We start from the raw sequence: 11641 nt of genomic DNA on the forward strand, positions 1-11641 counted from the left end.
TGTAATGGGTAGTGATAAACCGTTGAGTTGACCCTAATTGGGATTGTTGAATGCTGAAAATTGTGATGGATATGTTGTGTAAAAAACTGAAATTGAACCTGTAATTGAGTGTGTTGTAATTTCCCTAACGTATAGCTTTTTACGGAATTGGAATCGGAGGTCCGGAAGTCCTCCAACGGCGGAAAATGCGGAGAATTTTGCATTCTGCTTTGTGTTAGCGCAGGAACTGCTGTTTTGTCTGCGTTAACCGGTTAACCCAGGGTGTTAACCGGTTAACACTGTTACGAATTGAGAATTAGTGCTGTTTTGCCTGCGTTAACCGGTTAACCCAGGGCGTTAACCGGTTAACACTGATAAGTTTTGGGCAGTAAGCGTGTTTTGCCTGCGTTAACCGGTTAACCCAGGGCGTTAACCGGTTAACACTGTTGCAGTGTGGAAAAATTGTTAATTTAAATGTTGTGTGCCTAATTGGTGGTTGCCTATATCAGTGTGTGATATGATAGGGATTATTTCCCGCTATTTGGAGTAGTATAGGTATTAGTAGAGTGTGCTAATACTGTGGTTGATTATTTGACATGATATGATGTTTTGATACATATGTTGATGATGTTTGATGGTATGCATAATGTTGTGAATGTACATGTTATGTATGCAATTGTGAATGGACTGTTGTATGGCTTAGAGTGTGAGCATATGTCCATTGTGGATTTTGTTGTTGATGTTGCATTGCTAGATGATTAGCATGCATATTGTGGCCTTTAGGGTGGTAGCTAATTCCCATGGTGAGGAATTAGTGAGTTAGTCATTTTGGACTGTTGTTGATGTTTGCATGCTAGGTGATTAGCGTGCATAGCATGGCCCATTTGGGGTGGTAGCTAATTCCCATGGTGAGGAATTAGTGAGTGAGTCACTAGGTCTCAAATGAGTGGGACTAGTGGGCTTGGTAGCCGTGTCTGGATTTGGACGGTGAGGTGAACTATATGTTCATAAATAGTCGGTACCGCATGCATGGAGTCTCATTGCATATTTGATGTATGGCGTATAATATGAATGGATGTATTCCAGTATTATACGTGTGTTGTGTATTGTGTGTTGTGTTGATGTTGAGTATGGTTGAGTTGATATTGCCGTTGCTGAATGTGTAATCTGATTTGGGTGATGAAATGTGTTATTTACTTAGCATTACATGATATTTTATAATGCTTATTATATCGACTGAGGAACTCACCCTTACACTATTTTTCAGGTAACGAGCAGTGATTGAGTAGAAGCTAGTGCTTGGAGTCTAGTGTAGTCTCCTTAGTGGGTCGTGCTCTGATAGATGTAACATCGGGATGGGATGTTTTAACTTGTTTTAATTGTCTTATTGTTGGTTGTGAACCATTTTACATGTAATGTGTTACATGTTTTGAATGATCGATTTGATCTCTATCCGCTGCGTTTTATGCAAATGTTTATGTTTTGAATTAATAAAAGAGCATGACCGTTATATTGTTGAATGGTGTGGAATATTGTGTGACACCCTTAAATGGCATATTTACTCTGATTGATATATGTTGTTATTTTAATTAAATATTTCGGGTATTTTAGAAGGGTGTTACATTAGTGGTATCAGAGCATAGTCGGTCGAGTCGAGTCGTAATTATTCTGTTTCCCCTGTACGGGATAGGTGTTGTGTAACCCTATCAGTACTTATTGTTTTAGCTTGTTGGGTTTTCAGAATAGAGATGGCTGGAAGAGGTAGAGATGATGCTGCGATTGCTGAGGCTCTGGGTATGCTAGCTGGAGTACTTGGAGGGAATCCGAATGTTGTGGGAATGGGAGCTGCTCGTCAACTGAGTGAGTTCCAGAAGAACAATCCTCCAATGTTCAAGGGAGCATACGATCCAGATGGCGCTCAGAAGTGGTTGAAGGAGATCGAGAGAATCTTCCGAGTGACTGAGTGTGCCGATAACCAGAAGGTCAGGTTCGGTACGCATATGCTGTCAGAGGAAGCAGATGATTGGTGGGTTGCTACCCGCACTGAATTGGAAACTGCTGGGAATGCTGAGATCACTTGGGCTGTATTCAGAGAGAGATTTCTGAGGAAGTACTTTCCAGAGGATGTCAGAGGAAAGAAAGAGATAGAGTTTTTGGAATTGAAGCAGGGTAACAGGTCTGTTACTGAGTATGCTGCTAAGTTCACAGAGCTGTCGAAGTATTACACTCCCTATAATGAGGCTGCTGGGGAATTTTCGAAATGTGTGAAGTTTGAGAACGGGTTGCGTCCCGAGATCAAACAGGCTATTGGATATCAACGGATCAGAGTGTTTTCTGACTTGGTTGACTGTTGCAGGATTTTTGAACAGGATTCCAAAGCCAGAGCGGAGAGCTATCAGCAGAGGGTTGATAGAAGAGGCAAGAATCAGAATGATCGTGGGAAACCGTATGCAGCTGGCAGAGGTTTCCAGAGTCAGAGTGGGATGAAAAGGCCTAGTGGGGGAGACTCTAGTGCTCCTGCTAAGTGTTACAGATGTGGTCAGGCTGGACATCGTGTCCATGAGTGTACCAGTGCCGAGAAGAAATGTTTCAAGTGTGGCAAAGGTGGTCATTTGGCTGCAGAGTGTCGGTCGAAGACTGTGACTTGCTTCAACTGTGGAGAGGTGGGTCATATTAGTCCACAGTGTCCTAAGCCAAAGAGAGAGAATCAGTCGGGAGGCAAGGTCTTTGCTTTATCGGGTTCTGAGACTTTTGCAGATGATCGTTTGATCCGAGGTACGTGTTATATTAATGGCTTTCCTCTTGTAGCTATTATTGACACCGGTGCTACTCATTCCTTTATATCTTTGGATTGTGCTGTGAAACTTAAGTTAGAAATATCTGAGATGCATGGTAGTATGGTGATTGATACTCCTGCAAAGGGTTCAGTGACTACTACTTCAGTTTGTTTGAATTGTCCCTTGAGTATTTTTGGTAGAGACTTTAGGATGGACCTTGTGTGTCTTCCACTAGTGCAGATTGATGTTATTCTGGGTATGAACTGGTTGGTGTTTAACCGAGTTTCTATCAACTGTTTTGATAAGACTGTGATCTTTCCTGAGATTGAGGAAGGAAAGAGTTTGTTTCTATCAGCAAGGCAGGTGAATGAGGCAGTGGCAGATGGGGCAGAGTTGTTTATGCTGTTAGCGACTTTGGAGGCTAAAGATAAACTGGTGATTTGTGATCTAGCCGTGGTGCGTGATTTTCCTGATGTGTTTCCTGAAGAAGTGAATGAATTACCGCCAGAACGTGAAGTTGAGTTCTCGATTGATTTGGTACCTGGTACTAGACCGATATCGATGGCTCCGTACCGTATGTCTGCTGTTGAGTTAACTGAATTGAAGAGTCAGTTGGAAGATCTGTTGGATAAGAAATTTATTCGTCCGAGTGTGTCACCGTGGGGTGCACCAGTGTTATTGGTTAAGAAGAAAGAAGGTACTATGAGGTTGTGTGTGGACTACAGGCAACTGAATAAAGTGACGATCAAGAATCGGTATCCTTTGCCGAGGATTGATGATTTGATGGATCAGTTGGTTGGTGCGAGTGTGTTCAGCAAAATAGATTTGAGATCGGGATATCATCAGATACGTGTGAAAACTGAGGATATTCAGAAGACTGCTTTCAGAACAAGGTATGGACATTATGAGTATTCTGTAATGCCTTTTGGTGTGACTAATGCGCCTGGAGTATTTATGGAGTATATGAATAGGATTTTCCATCCGTACCTAGATAAGTTTGTCGTGGTGTTTATTGACGATATTTTGGTGTATTCGAAAACTGAAGAAGAGCATGCTGAGCATTTGAGAGTGGTTTTAGGAGTTCTACGAGAAAAGAAGTTATTTGCTAAACTGTCGAAGTGTGAATTTTGGTTGGAAGAGGTTAGTTTTCTTGGTCATGTGATTTCAAGAGGTGGTGTTGCTGTCGATCCTTCTAAGATAGAAGCGGTATCTAAGTGGGAAGCTCCGAAGTCAGTTTCTGAGATAAGGAGTTTTCTTGGTTTGGCTGGTTATTATAGGAAGTTCATTGAGGGATTTTCCAAGTTGGCGTTACCGTTGACAATGTTGACTAGAAAGGGGCAAGCGTTTGTTTGGGACTCAAAATGTGAAGAAGGTTTCCAAGAGTTAAAGAGAAGGTTAACTACTGCTCCTATTCTGATATTACCGAGTCCGTCGGAATCATTTGAGGTTTACTGTGATGCTTCATTGTTGGGTTTGGGTGGTGTGTTGATGCAGAATAAGCAAGTTATAGCTTATGCTTCGAGACAACTGAGGGTTCATGAGAGGAACTATCCGACACACGATTTAGAGTTGGCAGCTGTGGTGTTTGTTCTGAAGTTGTGGAGGCATTATTTGTACGGGTCAAGATTTGAAGTTTTCAGCGACCATAAGAGTTTAAAGTATTTGTTTGATCAGAAAGAGCTGAATATGAGACAGAGGAGATGGTTAGAATTTCTGAAGGATTATGACTTTGGTTTGAATTACCATCCGGGTAAAGCAAATGTAGTGGCTGATGCATTGAGTCGGAAATCATTGCATATGTCTATGTTAATGGTTAGGGAATTGGATTTAATTGAGCAGTTTAGAGACTTGAGTTTGGTGTGTGAGAGTACTCACAATAGTGTTAAATTGGGAATGTTGAAGTTAACGAGTAATATTTTGGATGAGATTAGAGAGGGTCAGAAATCCGATATGCTTTTGGTTGATAAGTTGACTTTAGTGAATCAAGGTCAAGGTGGTGAATTCAGAGTTGATGAGAATGGTGTTTTGAAATTTGGTAATCGGGTGTGTATTCCGGATGTTACCGAACTTAAGAAGAGTATTCTTGAAGAAGGACATCGTAGTGGCTTGAGTATTCATCCTGGAGCTACGAAGATGTATCATGATTTGAAGAAGTTATTTTGGTGGCCGGGAATGAAAAGAGAAATTGCGAATTTTGTTTATTCTTGTTTGACTTGTCAGAAGTCGAAGATTGAGCATCAGAAGCCGTCTGGGCTAATGCAACCATTGGCTATTCCAGAGTGGAAGTGGGATAGTATCAGTATGGATTTTGTTTCTGGTTTACCGAGGACGATTAAGAATTTTGAAGCTATTTGGGTGATTGTTGACAGATTGACAAAATCGGCTCATTTCATTCCGATCAGAATGGATTATCCGTTAGAGAGATTAGCCGAGTTGTATATTGAGAAAATTGTAAGTTTGCATGGTATTCCGTCGAGTATTGTTTCGGACAGAGATCCTAGATTTACATCGAAGTTCTGGGAAGGTTTGCAGAGGGCTTTGGGAACTAAGCTGAGTTTGAGTTCTGCATATCATCCGCAGACTGATGGTCAGACTGAGAGGACGATTCAGTCATTAGAGGATCTTTTGAGGGCTTGTGTTTTGGAAAAAGGAGGTGCTTGGGATTGTTATTTACCTTTGATTGAGTTTACCTACAACAATAGTTTTCATTCGAGCATTGGTATGGCACCGTTTGAAGCTTTGTATGGTAGGAGATGTCGGACACCTTTATGTTGGTATGAGTCCGGTGAGAGTGCTGTGGTTGGACCGGAGATTGTTCAACAAACTACGGAAAAGATTAAGATGATTCAGGAGAAGATGAGAATTGCTCAGAGTCGTCAGAAGAGTTATCATGACAAGAGGAGGAAGTCACTTGAATTTCAAGAGGGAGATCATGTGTTTCTCCGTGTTACTCCGATAACTGGGGTTGGTCGAGCTTTGAAGTCAAAGAAGTTGACACCTCGATTTATTGGTCCTTATCAGATTTTGGAGAGGATAGGGGAGGTAGCCTATCGTATCGCTTTACCGCCGTCACTTGCGAATTTGCATGAGGTTTTTCATGTGTCTCAGTTGAGGAGGTACATTCATGATCCGTCGCATGTAGTCCAAGTAGATGATGTACAGGTGAGAGATAACCTGACTGTTGAGACATCACCTATGAGGATCGAGGATCGAGAGTTGAAGCAGTTGCGGGGTAAAGAGATTGCCTTGGTGAAGGTAGCTTGGGGAGGACCAGCAGGTGGCAATGTGACTTGGGAACTGGAGAGTCAGATGAAAGAGTCTTATCCGGAGTTATTCGCTTGAGGTATGTTTTCGAGGACGAAAACTCTTTTAGTGGGGGAGAGTTGTAACACCCCGATAATAATATGATAATTATTTAAATTAAGTTAATAATATATTTATTAATTTAATTAGATAATTGGATTATTATTATTATTATTTTTGGAATTATTGAATTATTATTATTATTGGAATAATAATTATTGGAAAATATATAAGTTGGAAATAAGAGAAAGAGTCTCATTTGGAAAAGAAAGTTTTCACGTGAAACAGAGAAGCGATTGAGAAAGTGGAGAAAGGGCAAAGAGGCAGAGCAAGAGGAAGAAGATTGGAGAAGAGAAAAGCTTGGAGCTTAGAGATTGCCGGATTAACTCAGGTAAGGGGGGTTTATCGTCGTTTAATGGGTATTATGGGTTAGCATGTAATGGGTAGTGATAAACCGTTGAGTTGACCCTAATTGGGATTGTTGAATGCTGAAAATTGTGATGGATATGTTGTGTAAAAAACTGAAATTGAACCTGTAATTGAGTGTGTTGTAATTTCCCTAACGTATAGCTTTTTACGGAATTGGAATCGGAGGTCCGGAAGTCCTCCAACGGCGGAAAATGCGGAGAATTCTGCATTCTGCTTTGTGTTAGCGCAGGAACTGCTGTTTTGTCTGCGTTAACCAGTTAACCCAGGGTGTTAACCGGTTAACACTGTTACGAATTGAGAATTAGTGCTGTTTTGCCTGCGTTAACCGGTTAACCCAGGGCGTTAACCGGTTAACACTGATAAGTTTTGGGCAGTAAGCGTGTTTTGCCTGCGTTAACCGGTTAACCCAGGGCGTTAACCGGTTAACACTGTTGCAGTGTGGAAAAATTGTTAATTTAAATGTTGTGTGCCTAATTGGTGGTTGCCTATATCAGTGTGTGATATGATAGGGATTATTTCCCGCTATTTGGAGTAGTATAGGTATTAGTAGAGTGTGCTAATACTGTGGTTGATTATTTGACATGATATGATGTTTTGATACATGTGTTGATGATGTTTGATGGTATGCATAATGTTGTGAATGTACATGTTATGTATGCAATTGTGAATGGACTGTTGTATGGCTTAGAGTGTGAGCATATGTCCATTGTGGATTTTGTTGTTGATGTTGCATTGCTAGATGATTAGCATGCATATTGTGGCCTTTAGGGTGGTAGCTAATTCCCATGGTGAGGAATTAGTGAGTTAGTCATTTTGGACTGTTGTTGATGTTTGCATGCTAGGTGATTAGCGTGCATAGCATGGCCCATTTGGGGTGGTAGCTAATTCCCATGGTGAGGAATTAGTGAGTGAGTCACTAGGTCTCAAATGAGTGGGACTAGTGGGCTTGGTAGCCGTGCCTGGATTTGGACGGTGAGGTGAACTATATGTTCATAAATAGTCGGTACCGCATGCATGGAGTCTCATTGCATATTTGATGTATGGCGTATAATATGAATGGATGTATTCCAGTATTATACGTGTGTTGTGTATTGTGTGTTGTGTTGATGTTGAGTATGGTTAAGTTGATATTGCCGTTGCTGAATGTGTAATCTGATTTGGGTGATGAAATGTGTTATTTACTTAGCATTACATGATATTTTATAATGCTTATTATATCGACTGAGGAACTCACCCTTACACTATTTTTCAGGTAACGAGCAGTGATTGAGTAGAAGCTAGTGCTTGGAGTCTAGTGTAGTCTCCTTAGTGGGTCGTGCTCTGATAGATGTAACATCGGGATGGGATGTTTTAACTTGTTTTAATTGTCTTATTGTTGGTTGTGAACCATTTTACATGTAATGTGTTACATGTTTTGAATGATCGATTTGATCTCTATCCGCTGCGTTTTATGCAAATGTTTATGTTTTGAATTAATAAAAGAGCATGACCGTTATATTGTTGAATGGTGTGGAATATTGTGTGACACCCTTAAATGGCATATTTACTCTGATTGATATATGTTGTTATTTTAATTAAATATTTCGGGTATTTTAGAAGGGTGTTACAGAAATCATGATGGAGAACTTCATAGCTTCTCAACAGCTAACCAATAAAGAGTTCTTAAACCAGAATGTACACACTAACGAACAGATTAAACAACTAGCAAGTAAAGTAGATGCCCTGGCTACCCATAACAAAATGCTGGAAACACAAATCTCGCAAGTAGCTCAACAACAAGCGCCTACTGCTGCCCCAACTGGTACATTTCCTGGACAGCCCCAACCTAATCCGAAAGGCCACGCTCATGCAATTATATTAAGAAGTGGAACAGAGGTAGAAGGACCGTCTGACCCAAGGATTGAGAACCAAAACTCTAAAAAGTCAACTGAGGAAGAAAGTAAACCTAAGGAAAAGGAAGAGTGTAATAAGGAAACCGTAGAGAAAAAAGAACCTTATGTACCTCCACCGCCTTACAAACCACCTATCCCTTATCCTCAAAGGCTAATTAAAACCAAAGACGCGGGCCAATTTAAAAAATTTGTTACCTACTGAAACAATTAAACGTCACCATTCCTTTTACAGAAGCTATTACACAGATGCCTTCATATGCTAAGTTCTTAAAAGAAATTTTATCTAATAAAAGGAAACTTGAAGACAGCGATACCGTTACACTCACTGCTGAGTGTAGCGCAATAATCCAAAATATGCCTCCTAAACTTAAAGATCCTGGTAGTTTTTCTATACCCTGTCGTATAGGAAAATTTGTCATAGATAAAGCTTTATGCGATTTAGGAGTCGGTATCAGTGTTATGCCCTTGTCCATATGCAAGAAACTTGAAATGGGAGAATTAAGACCAACAAAATGTCTGTGCAATTAGAAGATCGTTCCGTTAGATATCCCGTAGGAATTCTTGAAAACGTTCCCGTACGCATAGGTCAATTCTACATTCCCACCGATTTTATAATTATGGACATAAGAGAAGATGAAGTTACCCCCATTATATTGGGAAGACCCTTCTTAGCAACCGCCGGTGCTATCATAGACGTAAAACGTGGACGACTCACTTTCGAAGTAGGAGAAGAGAAAATTGAGTTCATTCTTTCCAAATTTTTGAAAGCACCTGCAATAGAAGACACATGCTACTTCATGGATATCATCGATGAATGCATAAAAGAAACAGAATTTGAAAATGATGATTTGTCTGACTATCGTGTAGAAAACAGACTGAACCAATGTTTATCAATAACATCATATCCTACGCAATGCCTTAAGAAACCAACCCTCGACCTGAAAACACTTCCCAAAAATATGAGATATGAATTCCTAGACTTAGAACTTGAACGACCAGTGATAGTCAATGCAGACCTAGGAAAACTTGAAACCGAAAAACTCTTACATATCTTAAGAAAATATCCAACCGCACTAGGATACAACATCACCGATCTTAAAGGGATAAGTCCTTCTATTTGTATGCACCGCATCATGCTAGAAGAAGACTGTAAAACTTCTAGGGAACATCAGAGGAGACTAAACCCGATCCTGAGTGAGGTAGTGAAGAAGGAAGTAACGAAGTTATTGGAGGCAGGTATCATATATCCTATATCCGATAGCAAATGGGTTAGTCCTGTACACGTAGTACCGAAGAAAGGAGGTATAACAGTGATCGAAAATGAAAAAGGAGAAACTATAACCAAACGAATTGAATCGGGATGGAGAATGTGCATTGACTACAGAAAGCTAAACAAAGCAACCCGAAAAGATCATTTTCCTTTACCATTCATAGACCAGATGTTAGAACGACTAGCCAAGCATTCTCATTTCTGCTATCTAGACGATTATTCAGGTTTCTTCCAAATACCAATTCATCCTGATGACCAAGAAAAGACAACGTTCACATGTCCTTTTGGTACCTTCGCTTATCGACGAATGCCGTTTGGTTTATGCAATGCTCCTGCAACCTTCCAAAGGTGCATGATGGCAATATTCGCCGATTTTCTCGAAAACATCATGGAAGTCTTTATGGATGACTTTTCCGTATGCGGACAAAGTTTCGAAGAATGTCTTGAAAACCTAGAAAGAGTTCTAGAACGATGTGTAAAAGTAAACCTAGTACTTAATTGGGAAAAATGTCACTTTATGGTACAAGAAGGAATTGTTTTAGGACACATCATATCAAATGGAGGAATTGAAGTAGACAAAGCCAAAATAGAAGTAATCGAAAACCTTCAACCTCCGAAAACTGTGAGGGAAATACGAAGCTTCTTAGGTGTCATACGGTGAACTGACTTGGGGTGTTTTGCTTTTTATCGCAATGTCGCGGATAGCAAGAGTCGCCACCGACTTTTCTTTTATCCAATAAGGAAAGGTGGAAAAGAACAGGAAAGACCTCAATAGATTTTGGGTTCGGGAGGTACATTATACAAAGGGAAGGTGTTAGCACCCTTTGTATCCATGGTTATCCATGGGCTCTTAATTGCTGGATCACTTATATTTTTGTCTGAAAAGTGTTCGTGAATCGTTTAAAAAAATGTTTCGAAAAGAGAGTTTAACTTTGTAATGATTCTCGTATGAATGTATACAAAGTATTTATCTCATTTGATTTTGAAAACGGTTTAGAAAAAATGTAACTTGGTAATGATTCTAGTATGAATGTATACCAAGTGGTGATTTTCTAGGATTTGCAAAGTGTGAGGGGTGGGAAATGTTTTAGGTTATGATCCAGCAATTGAGAGTTATACCTTCCTAAGGTCGTTATGAACGTTTCCTATCCTTATGAGGGTAAAACTGTCCTTACTATTGAGAAGTAAGTAATTTTACCCTTTGGATGTTTAAGGGTCATCGTAGGGTCATCGATAGGTCATTGAAGGCAACAGTTGTAAGGATACCTTAGCATTCGAAGGGACGATCATCATTTAACCGTAGGCTACACCGAAGGGTCATCGAGGGGCGAAATCATATATTCGAAGGCAACATCCGAGGGACTATGATTTATTTTATGATGATTTGATCGAAGGGCTATTGCTAAGTGTATCCCCACATTCGCGGGACATGACCGTGGTACCGTAATATCGTAAGGCAAAAGAGAGGTCCAAGATCACATATTTAGAGGCCGTATTTTACAATCGATTAGGTAATTAGGATGAACCTCCACATTAAAATCAATACATTAAAAATAATACATTAAAATTACTACATTAAAATTAATTAAGCAATTTAGGGTAGATCTTCACAAGGGTATCCCACAAATAAAGTGGAAGACCTAGACAACAATCTTTTCCTGGGGTGTGTGAACCTTTGCAACATTCAGCAAACGGGTTAGAATACCAAATCAAGGTGCAATCGAGGATTACACCGCAAAACGAACACAGCAGTATGCATGTCAGGCAAACAACGCAGAATTAACATAGAATAGATCAGATAAGCATAGGACATAACAACCAAAATATTAGCGACTGTCACGTTCGCCTCTGCCTCGCCTAGCGAATATTCGCTACAGGCTCGCTTAGCGATGTGCTAGCGAGCGGCTGCGGGTTTTGAATTTCAGAACAGTATAATCTCAGCATGCTGTAAGCCTTATGGTATTCAATTATAGAAATAATATGGTTAAACA

Source organism: Lathyrus oleraceus, chromosome 4, assembly GCF_024323335.1.
Source record: "Lathyrus oleraceus cultivar Zhongwan6 chromosome 4, CAAS_Psat_ZW6_1.0, whole genome shotgun sequence".
NCBI classification, from domain to species: Eukaryota; Viridiplantae; Streptophyta; class Magnoliopsida; order Fabales; family Fabaceae; genus Lathyrus; species Lathyrus oleraceus.